General features: G+C 43.2%; 1 pseudogene; it reads left to right on the top strand.

Moving 5' to 3' along the window:
• The first annotated feature begins 1171 nt into the window (after positions 1-1171).
• On the top strand, positions 1172-2990 carry LOC125344938 (annotated as a pseudogene).
• The last annotated feature ends 14346 nt before the right edge of the window (positions 2991-17336 follow it).

The following is a 17336-nucleotide window of genomic DNA, read 5'->3' as shown; positions in this document are numbered from 1 at the left end:
GGGAGAGTGGGATCCTGGTGCTCATCTTGATGGACACGATGTAGATCAGCAATGCAGGGCATGCCATCCAAGGCAGAGTCTCTGTTTCTCTGTCCTGTTTTGTCTTGACTGGTTTTGTCTTTGAGATTGATACCAGTTTTAAATATAAATTTGTGTTTCTGATTTTTTGTTGTTCATTTGCACATTTATGGGGGAAAAATCAGAGTATGCAATGTGCTGTGTCCTCTTCTATAAGAGGCAGTTGGGAGTGTGTAGGCAGCTGAGGACATTGTACTAACAACTAGCTAAAGTTAACAAGTTGAAACTATGAAGTGCTCCTGGCTAAAATTGGCCTAAGATAGTCAGGCCACCTGGTGAGCTAAGTGATCAGCCTCAGGTAAATGCCCTTCTTCCAACTGAAGATACTTAAAGGGTTAATTGATATGTAAAATGAGCTAGGAAATTGGGCTGAGACTGGAGTCAAGTACTGTATGTGGGCTGAGTCTTACTCCAGGGAACCCCCATCCAGCTTTCTCCAGCTGAAAAGTATTTGGTGTGCTAAAATGTCTTGCTAACACAAGCCCTGGTAAATCAGACTGGAGAATGCTAAAATCATTTGTTAAAAGTTTTATCTTAAATTTTGGTCATTGCAAAAGTAAGATTGGCAAAAATACCTCTTGCCATTGGAAAATGTATGGCTGATATTTATTTTGCATGCTTTAACATCTTTCACATGAATATGTGTGTGTGTGTGTGTGAATATGTTCAAGATTAAAACTTTCAGCATGATGTAGGAATGGGGTGAGTTTAAACTCAAAAGTTATCAAGTTTTACTGTTACCAAGAGTCTAAAAGGATATTGCATGGTCTTAATGAGAAACAACAGTTGAAAAGACTTCTCTAATTTGTGGTTGAAAACTTGGTATCTTAATGCATAAAACCATTTGCACTGTAATCAAGCTATCTAGTTTAGCAAAAGGCATTGGGAACTTGAAATTTATTTCCACTGTTAAAATTTGGGACTAAATGTTAGAAATTTGGATATTAATGTTTTATTATCATTTTAAGGAACTGCTTGGGTTTCTCATTCAGAGATCAATAAGAAAAGACAGGAAAAACCAGGGGCAGGCCTGTGAGTCTCTCATCCGGAGCAAGGGATGATCTGGCAAAAGTGCAGCTTAGACAGTCCACGCATGGTGGAAAGTACGGGCCCCGAGGGGGAGTCCAGACATGGTGGAAAGGGAGTAAGCTGGCACAAAGGCAATTCATAAAGCCCCAAGGAGTAAGATGGGTATATGCCTGTTCTGTAGGACAGGCCAATGGAGGCCTTTCTTCATCCTGTCTCTTTTGTTCTCAGATGAACACTGGAACCCTGATAGTAAAAATGAATGATTTGATTGGTATTTCTTTTTTCTTTTTCTTTTTTCTTTTGGCCAGTCCTAGGCCGTGAACTCAGGGCCTGAGCACTGTCCCTGGCTTCTTTTTTGCTCAAGGCTAGCACTCTGCCACTTGAGCCACAACGCCACTTCTGGCCATTTTCTGTATATGTGGTGCTGAGGAATTGAACCCAGTGCCTCAAGTATACGAGGCAAGCACTCTTGCCACTAGGCCATATTCCCAGCCCTTGATTGGTATTTCCAAAACTGCTACTTAGGATGGAATAATATTGGAAAGTCTTAAAAAGAAGGTTAAAAATGTTTACTTGTGTGATGTAACTTGATTTCTGTGCTGTTTTGCAATTTGGATGTATTGAAAAAGCAAAGATGCTCATTCCGGATTCTTGTGTTTGTAATTCTTGTATTAAGGAAAACCTCAATTGAGTTCAGATGTTCTAGGCAGTGAGTCAGAACAACTGCATGCACAGGGACAGTAAGGACCAGGTGGAAGACAGAGAAGGAGCGGCATCCACGTTTTTGCAGGCCGGGAAGGAAAACTGTATGGTGGAGTTCACCAGGAGCTGAGCATTTGAGATCTGGTTCATCACCATGTTGGCTGCAAGGGTGTTGTCTCCGGACATTACCTTCTAAAGTTTTCCTCCCAGCTTTCACCAAGGCTTTCCCTGTTGTGAAGAATTCCATCACAAAGAATCAATGGCTCTTAACACCCAGCAGGGAATATGCCACCAAGACAAGAGTTGGGATGCGCCATGGGAAAACTGCCCAAGAATTCACAGAAGCAGCATTCGAACCATCAATGGAAAACATATTTAAAATTGACCAGATGGGAAGGTTTTTTGTAGCTGGAGGGGTTGCTGTAGGTCTTGGCAACCTGTGTTACTATGGCTTGGGAATGTCTGAGATTGGAGCTATTGAAAAGCCTGTAATCTGGCCTCAGTATGTAAAAGATAGGATACATTCTACCTATATGTACTTAGCAGGAAGTATTGGTGTAACAGTTGTCAGCTTTGGCAATAGCCAGATCTCCTGTTCTGATGAATTTTATGCTGAGAGGCTTTTGGGTGACAATTGGTGCAATTCTTGTAGCCATGATTAGATCTGGAATGCTAGTTCAAACCATATCGTATCACCAGAACATGGGTGCAAAGCATCTTGCTTGCTTTCTTCATTCTGGTGTGATGGGTGTAGTGGTAGCTCCTCTGACTATCCTAGGGGGACCTCTTCTTATAAGAGCTGCATGGTACACCTCTGGCATTGTGGGAGGCCTCAGCACTATGACCATGTGTGCTCCCAGTGAAAAGTTTTTGAGCATGGGTGCACCCCTGGGAGTAGGTCTGAGTCTTGTGTTTGCATCTTCACCGGGGTCCATTTTTCTGCCACCTAACACTATGGCTGGTGCTACTCTCTGCTCAGTGGCAATGTATGGTGGATTCATTTTTTTCAGCATGTTCCTTCTGTGTGACAGAAAGTAATCAAATGTTCAGAGGTAACACCAATGTATGGACAGAACAGATATGATCCAACCAATTCTATGTTGGGAACCTACATGGATACACTGAACATATTTATGTGCATCACAACTATGCTAGCAACTGGAAGTAACAGAAAGAAATGAAGTGGCACTTCCTGACTCCCCAGTATGTCAGAAGTCTTGTTGTTGAATAGGGGCAGATACCCATAGCAGAGTTTGGACAAGCAGCCTGAAGCAATGGGTACATGTCTTAGGTTTCACAGTTCTTCAAATGAAAGCTAAAGTGTTGAGTGTTAAAGCAGAGGTTAGTAAAAGGCTCTACAAACAAGAATGCATTTATACATATGAAATTTGGAAGTGAAATTGTCCTAAATGTTAGTTTCAAATTGGGTAAAGGAAAAATTAGGGCTACCAAGATGATTGTTTAATTGCTACTCCAGTTTGTCTTGCAGTTTTTTTTTCTGTAAAAATTGCAGACAGGCCTACAGAGAAGGACAGATGATTCCTACAAGTTTGTCAGATGTAACTTTGGCCCTTAATAAGTTCCAGGTAAGAACATGCTTAAAAACTACTCCTGTATGGACCACGTTGTTGTTTTTAATTGGAGTAAAGTGACCTTTTGTAAGACTCATTGGTCTGAAGTCTACGGTTCGAAGCTAGCCAAGGCAGAGAAAGGTCCCTGTGAGAGTCTTCATCTCTAATCATCCAGCAGAATGCTGGGAATAGAATTGTGAGATGTGTGGAGCTCAAAGTGATAGAGTGCTAGCCTTGAGCTGGAGAGCTAAGGGATAGCACGCAGGCCCGGAGTTCAAGTCCACTGACTGTAAAAGTGTAAAAGTCATTCCTGGGACAAAAGTGATGGTGTATTTACAAGCAGTAAGCCACTGCTGGGATGGCAGAGATGGTTTCAGATCCTAGAGTCACTTGTCTTTGGCACTCCGAAAGTTAATCAGAGCCAGGAGGTCCTAGAATAGTTTGTAAGCAGGCCTTTCTAATGCTCATGTCTGTCTACTTAGTAACTAGACAGGAACTTGTCATCATCTGTGATAATGGGTAATAAAAGCTAAGTTTGGGGATATAGTTTAAAATCCCAACCCACTGCATCTGCTTAAAGCCCTGAGTGAATTTTGAGCTGGCATATCTGTTCAGGAAAGCAAGCTTATGGACCTTAGATTGTCTCTTTATTGAGATCTAAGGCCTGCAAAAGTAATTTAAGTATTGTTAGGTCATCAGAGATCAGTTTCCCCAGCAAGTCAGGAAAATGCTTCTGCAAACCAGAGTGCTAAAAGACTACAATGTTGTAGCCCAGAGGAGGTCTGTGCAGTTGTTAAAAGTTAACTGTTGTATCTAATTTCCAGTGAGGAGTGACGCTCCTAATAGATGCTGGCAAACCCTTGGTAAAGTAGGCTAATTGAGGTTATGGATTCCTGGCTAGGTAGGGTCCACATCTCTGAGTCAGCCTGAAGAAGTTACAGAAGATGTGTGATTTTCACCCATCAGCTCCCCTTTAAGATCAAGGTACCTGAGTCATTTTTGGGAAGATGAGACAGGATAACTTAGATACATGGAAAACAATGGTAACAAATGTGTAAGAGTGGAGACTTGCACTTGTGAGAGCTGGTTCTTTAAGCAGTCTATGCACAAAGTTGCAGGCAACCCAGCAGAAGGTGTGACATTCTATTGGAACCACTGAGTGCCACTTCCCCTGCCTATTCTGTTTGGATTGAGATCATAGATGGCCTGAGAGACATCTATAGGAATCTACAACTTCATCCTGAGCACCTCTACCATGGTAAAAGCAAATAGGACTTCATCACATGCAACTGATTCCTGCTGGAGGGCTGCTTTGGATCTGCTGAAACTAAGATTCTGGAGGGACATTCTTTCTGTGGTAACCTCCCCACTCTTGAGTTGACTGACACGCTCTAGTTAAAAAAAAAAGGATAAAGTATGTGTGGCAGGCTAGAGCGTCACCCCCAGAACATGCCTGTGTCCAAGTGTATTAGGGTGTGTCCAGATGGATTAGGGTGTGACCCCAGAAGGGAGGGAGGTAACTGCCTCCAGTTACTGTGCCAGTTAGCTAGGTAACTGGGTGGAGATTTAAATAGATGAGAGCACCTGCATGGAGCCCTCCTGGGAATGGACCTCACAGTTATGACTGGCCAACCTCAAGCACTTAGAGGCATAGGAAGCTGAATTGGCCCATATGTACAAAGAATTGTAGCCATAAAACTGATGGTCCTACACACCCAGAACACATCCCTTAATGTAAACAAAATAAGTCAATGGTTTGACTAGGCTGAAACAATGGGATGTTGTAGACCTGACTCTATCTTGATTATTAGGTCAACCTGACCCCAAAATTCTGCTTCTGTAAGTGGCTTGCTTAACTTATTTGCTCTAACCCCTGTGTCATCCTCCTATATCTGTGCCACGCTTGCTCATTTTTTGCTTACTCTACCCCCTGTGTCAAGCCCCTACATCCGTACTACACTTTTACCTTTATAAACCCTGCTAACTGAAGGGTTGGGGATCTTAATTCAGATCTGCTGCATCAGTGACAGTTGTGAGTCCAAGCTTGAGCTTGCAATAAAGACTCTCGTGCATTTGCATCGGAATAGGGTCCTTGGTGGCTTTTGGGGACCCCAAATCTGGGCATATCACTGGCACAGTCACCAGACCCAAAAACTTTTAAGGCTCTCCTGGATGGGCTCAATCTGGTAATTGCCAAGTAAGAGCATTCTACTCTGTGGAAACTACCAGTGCTCAATCACGCAGAATAAGAAACTGGAGATCTAGATGTGGGGGTGCCGCTCCTTTGCTGGGATCTCTTAGTGTTCCTGCCTGACTAGGTAACAGTGAATTGCTGTACTGTTGGGGTCCATCTTCCCCCTTGATGGAAGGGGCTTGATGCACCTGCCCCAGCCCTGGGGAATGCGGCCCTTCTACCCCCTCTGGATTGGAATCCAGAGGAACCGGTTGGGCAAACAGCCCCCCAACATTCTAGCCAGCCCGGTGCGCTGGAGTGACGTTAGCCCTTCGGGGTCAGGTGATACCTTTCAGCCTATCGACATCCTGGCCAAACCCCTCCCTCGGAATCATCTCCCCTTGTCCTTATCTCAATAAAGTCAGTTCGCTCTAAGAAGCCGGCCCCGTTGCATATGTTTGCCAGACTTCTAGCGTAAGGAGGTGATCACATATCTGCGGCAGATCCCGTGCACGTCAGGTCGGAGCTGACCCCCCGTTCCACTCTAACTTACCTGCAGGTTGGGTGATTAGGGGAGAGGGCGAGAAAGGAGGGTGGAAAGAAAGAAGGAAGAGTCCGAGCCGGGAGGGGCAAAAAAAACCCAACACTGTACAGGCATGACTGAAGAGCACCCCTTGATGATGGCCATGAGTCTGGAAGTGCAAGATGGGGCTTGGGATGATCTCCAAACCTTGGTTTTTCAGTGGGCCTGGTTGAGGAAAGAACATGTCCAGCTGTGCTTGAGGGAGTTGTAGATTCTGTGTGACTCCAGCTCTGAAATACAGAAGGCTCTGCTGGTTGTGAATCTGGACTCCATTGAGAAACTGTTGGTGAGTGAATTGTGGCATGGAGAGTCCATGCAAATCTATGCTCTTTACCTGAGCCAGATGAAGAACCTCCGCATCCTTTCTGCAATATGCATGGCACATTCTACACACTTCCAGCTCCAAGATTCCTCTTATTCCTCCCAATTGGTGACACATCTGGGGCAGCTGCAGCGTCTCTAGGAGCTGCATATGCAAGAAGTCGGTGGAAAGCTGCCTGCCATCCTCAGGAGCCTGCCACCTTTGTAGGCCTTGTCTGAGCTCATGTGACCTGCAGGAAACTGACCTGAGATTTCTGTCCTAGTGTCCCTGTACCAGGCAGCTCCAGCATTTGTGGCTGAGGAATTTGTCTATTGATAACTTCAGTCTCGAGCCCCTGAGAGCCCTGTTGGAGTAAGTGGTAGCATCCTGGAGACCCTGGTCCTGGAGGACTGCAACATCACTGATGCCCATGTCTCAGCCTTCCTACCTGCCCTGAGCCAGTGCTCAAGGATCATCATCTTCAGTTTCTATGGAAACCACATCTTGATGGACACCCTACAGAACTTCCTGGGCCTCATGGCCAGGTTGGGCCAGTTGAGCCGAGAGATCTAGTCTCCTCCTTTGGAGAGCTATGGGTCCCCAGGGAATATTGACCCTGACAGTTCTTTTTTTCAGGTTCTTTCTGGGTTGGCCCAGGCACTGGGAGACATGGAGACAACCCAGAAGATCCAGATCTGTACCGATTTCTGTCCTTACTGAAACAGTTTCCAATACTACAGCCTTGGGCCAACTGGTTCCTGGGTGTTCACAGAGGAGGGGCTTCATGGCCTTGTTGCTCTGCCTGGGTAGTTGGTTGCCTCTCTCTGGGTATTTCTTCTCAGCATCAGAATGAAAGCTGGGGCATAAGAGCCTTCTCCAGAGGCACAGACCTCAATTTTTCATGTTCATGAAAGAGACAGGACCTGTGGGTCTTAGCTTTTCAGTTTATCAGAGCTCTATATCCCTGGGAACTTCTGCCCATTTTGAGGGTACATGTGTACTGTTCACATTCCATCAGGAGTTGAAATGATTTCCCCCTGGAAAGAGCTATTATACACTCTGTTTTTCCAAATGGTTATAATAAAAACTCCAAGGTCCGAGGCAGTCCCTGACCTCATATAGTTTACTGTTTGTATCCATCAGTTCATTGCAAAAGGAAGGGACAAAAAAAAGTAAATAGAAAGTTGTCATTTCTCAGAAATCTACAACCAGAGTAATTTTCATGCCTAGAATCCTAGCTACTCAACAAATTGGAGATCTGAAGATCATGGTTCAAAATAAGCCTAGTTTTCAAAGTGTGTGTGTCTCTCATATAAAGTAAACCACCAGAAAACTAGAAGTAGAACTGCAGGTAAACATGGTAGAGTGCTAGCCTTGAGCAAAAAAGCTTAGGGACAGAGCTCTAGCTGTGAGTACAAACTGGTATCTACTAAAATAATAAATCATCATTCAGACTCAGGTTGCTTCTTCACACATGTAATTGTAACTAAGGAGGAGGCTGAGATCCGAGGATCATAGTTCAAAGCCAGCTGAAGCATGAACTTTAGAGACTTTTATTACAAATTAGCCACAAAAAAACCCAAAGTGGAGTTTTTGTGTCATATGATAGAGGGCCAGCCTTGAATTGAAGAAGATGAGAAACAGACAGTGCCAGACTCATGTGTACATTTCCTAATACTCACACAGACAAGGAAGCAAAGCAAAGGAAAACAGAAAGGACATGGCTTATTGTTGTTATTTTCAACATACCATGTGATATTATGACCTTTTTCTTTTCTCTTTTCTTTCCTGTGGTTTTACCCCTGATATCACTGTAACTGATTTGGGGACTTTGGATATTGTATATGCGTGTATTGAAACTGGGAAAGGCAAAGGGAATACCCAAACCAACAGAGGATAAAAAGACAAACCAATGCAACAGCTATACTTACAAAACTATATATGGTATAAACCAACTGTTCAACTCATGGGCTGGGGAAGGAAATATGGAGGCCAAGGGGGCATGAGGGAGGAGGTAAGAAATACACAAAAAGAAATAATCTTGCCTTCTTGGAGATAGACAACCTTTAGTGAATAAATAAAATAATTGAATTAATGAATGCATGGGCTTTCTTGTGTTACCATGATTTATAAAGTGCTAAACTAAAGTAGCTTCAGTGAAATGCTCTTTGTCATCTTTCAAATTGGACCATGAATTGCAGAGAGGGTATGTTGGCTGGACACAGTGTAAAGGAAGCGTTATGAACCCTCACAGGCCATGTGAAGGGCACTGTACACCCACCTTCCCCTCACATGTCTGCAGCTCAGACCACCCTCCTACACTGACATCCTCAGACAGCGATCCTAGCTATGTCTGTGTCACAATGAATCCCTATCCCCCTGCACTTTGCCCAATGGATACATACTCACAAAAATTATAAAAATAATGAAATAACAAAGCACACAGAGAAAACCAGGGAGTGGTGTTGCACACTTGTCATCCCAGCTACTCAAAAGGCTGAAATTTGAGGATCAAAGTTCAAAGCCAACCAGAGCAGGAAAGTTCTTGAGATTCTCATCTCTGCTGAACCACTGAAAAATCCAGACCTTGCACTATGGTTCAGTTTTAGAGCTAGCACTGAGTACAAAACATCACTGATGGCATTCTGGCCCTTAGTTCAAGCCCCAGAAATGGCACAAAAAATTAAACCCAATAAACAAACATAAAAACCAAAATGATGACCAAGGCCAAGTATTGACAGATAAAATTTTGGAGGAAACCTAAGGGGGCAAATTTCAAAATCAGATGCCAAAAACATTCCATGAAAGCAATAGAATTCTATTGCTTGTTATCCATATTTCCTTGAGTGATGAAGGGACTTTCTGCAGAACTGAAGTCAAAAGAAGGTTGCTGGAGGTCAGGCAGGCTCTTATCTCCCACGAGAGACATGAGTCTCACAGACTTTCCTGCCTGGGCTGGCTTTGAACCCCCATCCTCACATCCGACACTCCTAAAAAACTAGGATTACATGTATAATCCACCAGTGCCCAGTGGTTTATTCTTAAGTATCAAATTTGTAGCACAGTTTCTGAGATATAGGCAATGTTTGTTTTATTGCTTTGGATACACAGTATACTTATTTTCTACACTGAGATTCCACAGAATAGTTATTCTGTACCTTCTGATAGTTCAATAAACTCGTGATTATTTCCTTTCTATTAGCACAACTATCAAGTTAACAAAACATAAACAAATGTGTCTTTGTTGAGATTTCCATTGCCCTGGCCCACGGGGTTTTGTCAACAGGAGCCCAAGGAGGAATTGACCTGAATGAGAGACAAACCAGACACAAGGAAGGAGACCAAGACAGGATTCTGATCAAGGTTTCAAATTTTATTTTTGCATGGAAGCTTATATAGTAATTAGCAAAAGGTAACTCACATAGACAGGGTCGTTAGGTTGCTAGGTTACAGAACCATGGGATGGTCTTTCCCAGGACAGGGACTGGGTGGAAAGTTCACAAGGTTGTTCATCAAAGCCAGACAGGATGTTAGGCTTAACAGGCAAGGTTGTAAAAGCATCAAGTGTTCTTATCAGTTAAGTTTTATAGTATCTATATGTTATAACATGGCAGCCATTTGGCTCCCGGCATCTCCTCCCTTTTTATTATAATTAAAAAGCCAATTATTACTTTGGTGGAGTGGAAGGCCTAGAACATAGCCAGCGCTTTAGAAGACAGTTGTTGTACAGTTATGTCGGGAATGGGGGCATTAACCCATGGAAGGAAGTAGAGACCCATCCCCCTAAGGTGTTTTAATGATCCTTTTTGAGGGGAGAGGATTTTGAACGGATTCAACCTCTATGCAGATGGGCATGCTTCCACAAACCCAAATGGAAATTGTTTGCAGCCCTCGTTGGTAGATACCGCTACGTTCTACCCTGCCATAGGTGCCCATGGCATATGTGTCTAGACGTTCCAGGTTCCAGCTGCCTTGGAGGCGCAAGGCTCTCTGTCCTGGCCACACATGTAGCAGGACACAGTGACCGCACCTCTGTTGTCCTGTCCTTGGCTGGCCAAATCCAGCCTATGATAGTGAATTTGAAGGGGTTTAGATGCAAGGGAATCAATATGCTGTTTTATAAAGCTCATAATTCTATTAAAAACACAGGGGCCGACGGCCACAACAATTAAAGTTCCAAACAGAGGGCCTAGTAAAGAGAGAAGATAGGGAAGGAGTACGTTCAGTCCGGTCCACAATGGGCTGTCAAATAGTTCTCGCCTCCGTTTGATCAAGTCTTCCTGGAGCCTTTGACCTTGTCTCTATCAATCCCAGATTTGTTGGCATAGAAGCAGCAGCGTTCCTGTAAAGCTAAGCAAATCCCTCCCTGTTCTGCAGTAAGTAAATCCAGTCCTCTCCTATTTTGTAGGATTACCTAAGCCAGGGAGTGAATTTGATCTTGAACATCATTTATGGTGCTAGATAGTGCCTGAACATCCTCTATTAGTTGATTAGACAGTTTTGCATAAGAACGGACAGCTACTCCCAGGCCTGCAGTTCCCGAGCCCACGGCAGCAGTTACGCCTAGTCCTGCTAAAAGGGGTATAAGTTGAACCACTCTTTTCTTTCTTCCTCCTATCATATCAAAACTAGGAATGGGTAACGGTTCACTACCTGGAACAAGGTCTACGTCTGGAAGTAACAAAGCAATCACAGACAATCCAGCCTAGTTAGCAGGTAGCATGGAGAAAGCCAAGTTTCCTTCACATACAAAGATCCTTCTTTTGGGGGGCAAAAGGGGCTTGTGGGAGAGGAATAATTAGTTACTTGTTAGAATTTGCCAAAGGAGATCAAGCCCACATCTATATCTAGGCTATTATTTTGGAAGTTGCCATACATACAACTAGGAAAATTACCAACAGGTTGTATTTTAACAGGCAGACTCGGACTGCAAGTAAGATTGTTATCTGCAAAATTAATTAAGTTATCAGAGGGAATAGCAAGTGGCATGGGCGTTCCTAACGATATGAATAACCAGCAATCATTAGCCAAATCGGGGTTGGATGTATTTAGGATGTTAATTGTGGTCTTTAGGATATCAGAGGTATGGACATCTAGATCTGTTTCCTTGGGCCTCGGGAGGGCCAAGGGGTGGTAATCAATTTTGGGGTAAATTTGTCTTTCTAGATCCTCAAGCCTTTTTTGTACTTCAACTTCTCTAACTATATCTGTAGGTCCTCCTCCATCAGAGATATTAATAGGGGCTTTAATGGGCCAACAGGTATCAGCGCCTGGGGTGCCCATGCAGGAGGCTTGAGTGTATTTATTGTTGCCTACTACTTGAGGAATATTGGAACAATCGCTTCCTTGAACTGCTAGTTTTATTTTTTTGTAATATGGCGGTAAAATATCTTTTGCCATCTGTGCCAGTGCATTCCTGTACAGTGGGATAAGAAGAGGAGTGCATTTGGGTAACATAGCTACAACTCTAGGGACATTTTCCAGGAATAACATTATTGGATGGTATAATTTTTGGCTTATCAATGCATATCCATTCTTGTTTTCTAAAACCTCCTGTGTAACTAGATTCCATTTGTAAGTATGCAGTCCTAGTGCCACAGTCAACAACATTAGTATATTGTTTGGGGATGGTCTTAAGTCGTCCACCGCCACACTTGCATGGGGGACCAAAAAGGGCTTTAAGCAATTCTTGTTTGTTTATCGGGGCCCCCAATCCAGCATGAGTTGTGAAGGGCAGAGTCAACAGGATTGTTGTTATAAAGGTCCACGTTGTCATTGTTATTCCTGAAAAAGAAAAAGGTGTTCTCAGGGGATCATGTTTCCCTGGAGGATAGGTTATGATTAACAGTTTTAATCAAGCATTCAGGAAGCCAGTGTGCTACACCTTCTTTGTTGTCAAATATACAAGCTGACCCTCGACCCCAGATTAATACAGGGTCTGGGCCTTTCCACTGAAAGGTCAGTGGATCTTTCCACATAACAGTAGCATAATTATGAATTGTTTGTGGATGCCAAAGACAATTGGCTGCAGATTTTCCATTAACGTCCAGAGTTAAAAAATTAATGACAAACAAGGCATGATGGAGAATATATTTGGAGGATCCTTTTGTGGGGTAAAATTCCCCCGTTTTTAATTTCTGAAGGGTATTTTTAAGAGTTTGGTGAGCTCGTTCAATAATTCCTTTCCCTTGAGGGTTGTAGGGGATGCCAGGAATATGTTTTATTTGCACTTGGTGGCAAAATTGTTGTTAGTTTTTCCCTGTATACCCAGGGCCATTATCAGTCTTGATAATTTTGGGCTTTCCCATGACTGTTAGACAATTAAGTACATGAGAAATAACATTTTTAGAGACCTCTCCAGTGTGGAGGCTGGCAAAAATAAAGCCACTAAAAGTGTCAATGGTAACATGAAGATATTTAAGATTACCAAAGAAGGGATGTGGGTAACGTCCATCTGCCAAATTTCATTAGGGACCAATCCTCTGGGGTTGACACTTAAGTGAGGGATTGGCAAAAAGGTGACACAATTGTGACATTGTTTGACAATTTGTCATGCCTGTTCCCTGGTAATGTTATAGAGGGGGCGCAAGGTTTGAGCATTAAGGTGATGTACAGAGTGAGTTTCTTTTGCTCGAGCTATAGGGTCACATTTAGCCAAAAGGGCAAGTTGAGTTGCTTGATCAGTTACTTTATTGCCTGCTGTCAAAGGCCCAGGGAGACCAGAGTGAGCACGAATATGCCCTATATAAAAGGGGCAATGTCTAATTAAAATATGTTGTTGAATTGAGGAAAACAAGGGGGTGGCATTTGTAATTGGTTTAATACAGGGTACAGTTTCAAGTAAGGGGACGGAGTGGGCAATATAAGAGCTATCTGTATACAAATTAAGGGGAGTATTAGGTAACTGAATAAACACTTGTAAAACAGCAAAAAGCTCAACCATTTGTGCAGAGCGTTAGGGGGATTGTAGGGAAGTGGTTTGGTTGTGAATAGTAAAGGCTGCCATTCCATTTGAGGAACCATCAGTGAACACCAGGGAAGCATGGGAAAGAGGTTGACGAGAAGTTTGAGTGGGGAAAACAAGGGATTGATATTTTAAAAATTGGAGGAGTTTATCGGCAGGGTAACGATTATCAAAGATTCCTTGAAAGGAAATACAAGATACCGTCCAAGCGTCATCATTTTGCATTAGCCACTGAATTTGAGTGGGAGAATAGGGCAATATTATTTTATTAGGGTCTCTGCCAAACATTTTTCTGCTGTGTTCCCTTCCAATTTTAATTAGTTCTGCCACCCAGGTGGCATAAGGAGTGAGAACTTTAAGCGAGGAGGCAGGTAAATGTACCCAAAAAAGGGGTCCCTCTTGCTAGAAGACTCCAATAGGTTTAAAGATGGTGGCACAAATAATAAATTGGAGGGGTTTACTGTAAGAAATAAAAGTTACTTGTTGATATGTGATGTCAATTTCCACTATCTTTAAGGCCCCTTGGGTTGGGGCAGTTAGTGATTGACTGGAGGTTGGATTTGGGTCTCCTTTAAGGATGTCAAATAAAGGCTTAATTTCACCAGTGGTTAGTTTAAGGTACGGCCAAAGCCAATTAATGTCTCCCAGAAATTTTTGAAAATCATGCAAGGTATGCAAATGAGAAGTCTTAATCTGTAATTTTTGACTAGTATGATAAGGACCTAAAATATGACCAACAAATACTTGCCAGAGTTCCGCTGTAACACTTAGAGAACAGCAGACTGAATGAGATCCATGTGCCATTAAATTAAATCATATTATTTAACCTTACCTTACCAGCAGGTAGAAGAGAACACAAATGAATAACAATCAATAGGGCAAAGTATCAGGACAATGTAAAAGTCTCAGCTTCAGTGGATCCGAAGTGGCTTATGTCTTACATCCCAAATCAGTAGGCCAGCTGAAGAGATGGGTTGGATCTGGGCAAGGCTGTAGTGGCATCTCTGAGTCCCCTGGATAAATTGTCACACCTCCTGCTGGATTGCCTGCAAATTTCTACACAGACTGGTTAAAGACATTTGAAACCTCCCAGTATTCCTTGGTTGTTTACTCTGAGTACTCTGGCTTTTGTAGGCTGGTGCCCTACTGGTTTAAGCAGGGTGACAACTTTAAAAGATTTTAGAAGGCTTGGGCCTTTAACCATCTTCTTACTCACAAAATCCACTAGGACCAAAGGCCAACAAAGTCTGCTCTCTGCAGCAGCCATGACAGTTTCTGAGACATAGAGGGGGAAGATACCAGTGCTTCCCCAATGCAACCCTGTGGCTACCAAACACAACTCTGATGCTTTTAACCTTGGAGTAAATCTTGGTTGCAACTCTGTCATGATAGGCCTGCTATAAATCCAACTCTAATCTTGGGAGGGGGTGGGGCAGAGCTGGGCCTATCAAAATCTTCACAGGACTCCTAGATTCCCTGAGCAGTTTTCCATGAAAGAGAGAGAGAGAGAGTAAGGAATCAGTGAAACCAGGCAGTTTGGGAGCAGACTGTGGAGGCAGCTTCCTGTAGCCACGGACTGTCACAGTCCATACAGCTAGCACATATGTCCACAGTCCACACAAGTAGCACATATGTCGAACTGAATCCTATAAAGCAAAATACTAATTCTGGGTCAGGAAAATATAGGTTAGCAGCAACATTTGCATACTTGTTTAAAAATGACTCTGGTCCCTTGATCTTAAAGAGTTTATGAGAGCACAGGAAAAAAAAAAGGGAGAAGCAAAATCTTAATCTATACCAAAGAATTGTCAGGATTAGATGTACACTTGACTTTTAGCATAGATAGAAATAAAGAATAACACACTGGGTTTACATCATTGTACTTATATCACATGCAGTATATTATAACCTTTTGGAATTTTTCTTAGACACTTTTGTTTGCACCCAAACATGGGTTTAAAACCTGTTTTACCAACAGACAGACATACAGACGGACAAACAGACATACAGGCAGTTGTGCGCAAGCTTTGGGGCACGCAAATATAATAATATCATTTTGCCCATATTGTAGAACCACGTGGTTAGAAAACAAAAAAACTCTTTCAGCAAACAAAAATTTTCACAGATTATCTGAGAAGCCACATTTTGAAAAACCAGTTTAGCTCCAATGGGGAGCTGATGTGGGATGCTATGACCAGAGAAGGTCCAGAAGATGGGAGACAGGACATGAACAGAAAGAATACAGACATGTGGCAAGGCATAATGGCAAAGGAGCTGGTCAGAGCCTTAGCAGGCTCACAGCAAGACACCTTCACCTCCCAGCATTCGAACTGCAAGGCACCTTTGAATTGCAAGGCCACAGTTACAGAGTTCAGGGTGGGGGGCAGGGTTACCGGGAGCTGGAGACTCCATGTCCCTGCCCAGCCTCCAGGAATTTGTCACGCCCATCACCTGGGGCATGGGCAGGCTTCCACCTCCAACCAATTCTATTGTCCACCATGTGCTGAATGCTAGAGAAAAGTTAGGATTTATCCAAACAAGCATAATTTAACTGAATTCCAGACTTAACAAACATCAATAACAAACATAGAAAAATTTTCTTTGTGTCTTTCAAAGCACATGTTAAACAAACATTGGTACCTTTGGAATCTAGAAAAAGAGACAGAGAGAACTTCATCTGCCCAAGTGCTCATAGAAGTTAAATAAAATATTCCAAATTCGTAAGACTGGGCTCAAACTTGAGCAGCTTTTAGATTGTGCTCCTCTCATTGTAGAGCACTCAGTCAGGAGAAGTTACCTCGGTGGTGTTAGCATTTCCCTAGCCTCAGGTCCCTCCCCTCTGTGAGCAGCCTTCACCTAGGAGAGCTGTAAGTCTGCCAGGACTGTCGGTGGGGGCTAACCAGTATCTACCTTTAAAGGAGTTTATTGTTCTGGATGAAGCTGTGACAATAAGACTATAACCAATTTCAACATATTCTCAACATGAGTCAATCTATCTTTAATAGGCTCATCATATGTTTTTTTGTCAGCGTCTGAGCCATCTGAGTCTTCCTTATTATCTAGTCCAGTGGGTTCAGATATTATTAATTCTCTCAGCTCTTCGTGGGCAGCTACATAAGCTCCCAGAGCTGGGCGACGCTCATCAGGCCCCTGTCTAGTCTCTCTGATCAACTGATTGAATTTAATCTATTCATGTCTAGGATCCAAACAATCTCAGATCAGATTCCAAAGAGTAATAGCGTCCACTGGGGTTTTCTCAGGGCCATTTGCCTCATAATGTTCCTGAATCTTTTTTCCAATTTTCTGCCAAGTTTCTAAGTTAATGGTTCCTTCCTCCGAGAATAAGGGGCAAAGATCTTCCAAGAATATAAAATTTTTTTTACCAAATCCTTTTTCTTGACCCGTGTTCCTTGTGCTTTGATAGAGGCTTTAAGCCCCCGGAGAAACAGTTCATGTTTGCTAAGTGTTTGTCCCATAGTTGCGTCGCCTCTCTTACCTTAAGGATCTGTATTGCAGATGGGTGTTTCTGCAATGATCTCAGTGCAGATCTTCACTTACCGGCTGGGTGGCGATCCAAGGGGAGGGAGCAGTGCTGCTCTAATGGATGATGTTCAGACCAAACTCTGTTCCTCCAGCCCCATGTTGGGCGCCACTGTGTCCCGGCCCACAGGGTTTTGTCAACAGGAGCCCGAGGGGGAATTGATCTGAATGAGAGACAAACCAGACACAAGGAAGGAGACCAAGACAGGATTCTGATCAAGGTCTCGAGTTTTATTTTTGCAAGGAAGCTTATATAGTAATCAGCAAAGGGTAGTTCATGTAAACAGGGTCGTTAGGTTGCTAGGTTACAGAACCATGGGATGATCTTTGCCGGGACAGGGACTGGGTGGAAAGTTCACAAGGTTGTTCATCAAAGCCGGACAGGGTGTTGGGCT

This window comes from Perognathus longimembris, unplaced genomic scaffold (assembly GCF_023159225.1).
Source record: "Perognathus longimembris pacificus isolate PPM17 unplaced genomic scaffold, ASM2315922v1 HiC_scaffold_4707, whole genome shotgun sequence".
NCBI classification, from domain to species: domain Eukaryota; kingdom Metazoa; phylum Chordata; class Mammalia; order Rodentia; family Heteromyidae; genus Perognathus; species Perognathus longimembris.
This window is presented reverse-complemented; position numbering and strand designations above follow the sequence as displayed.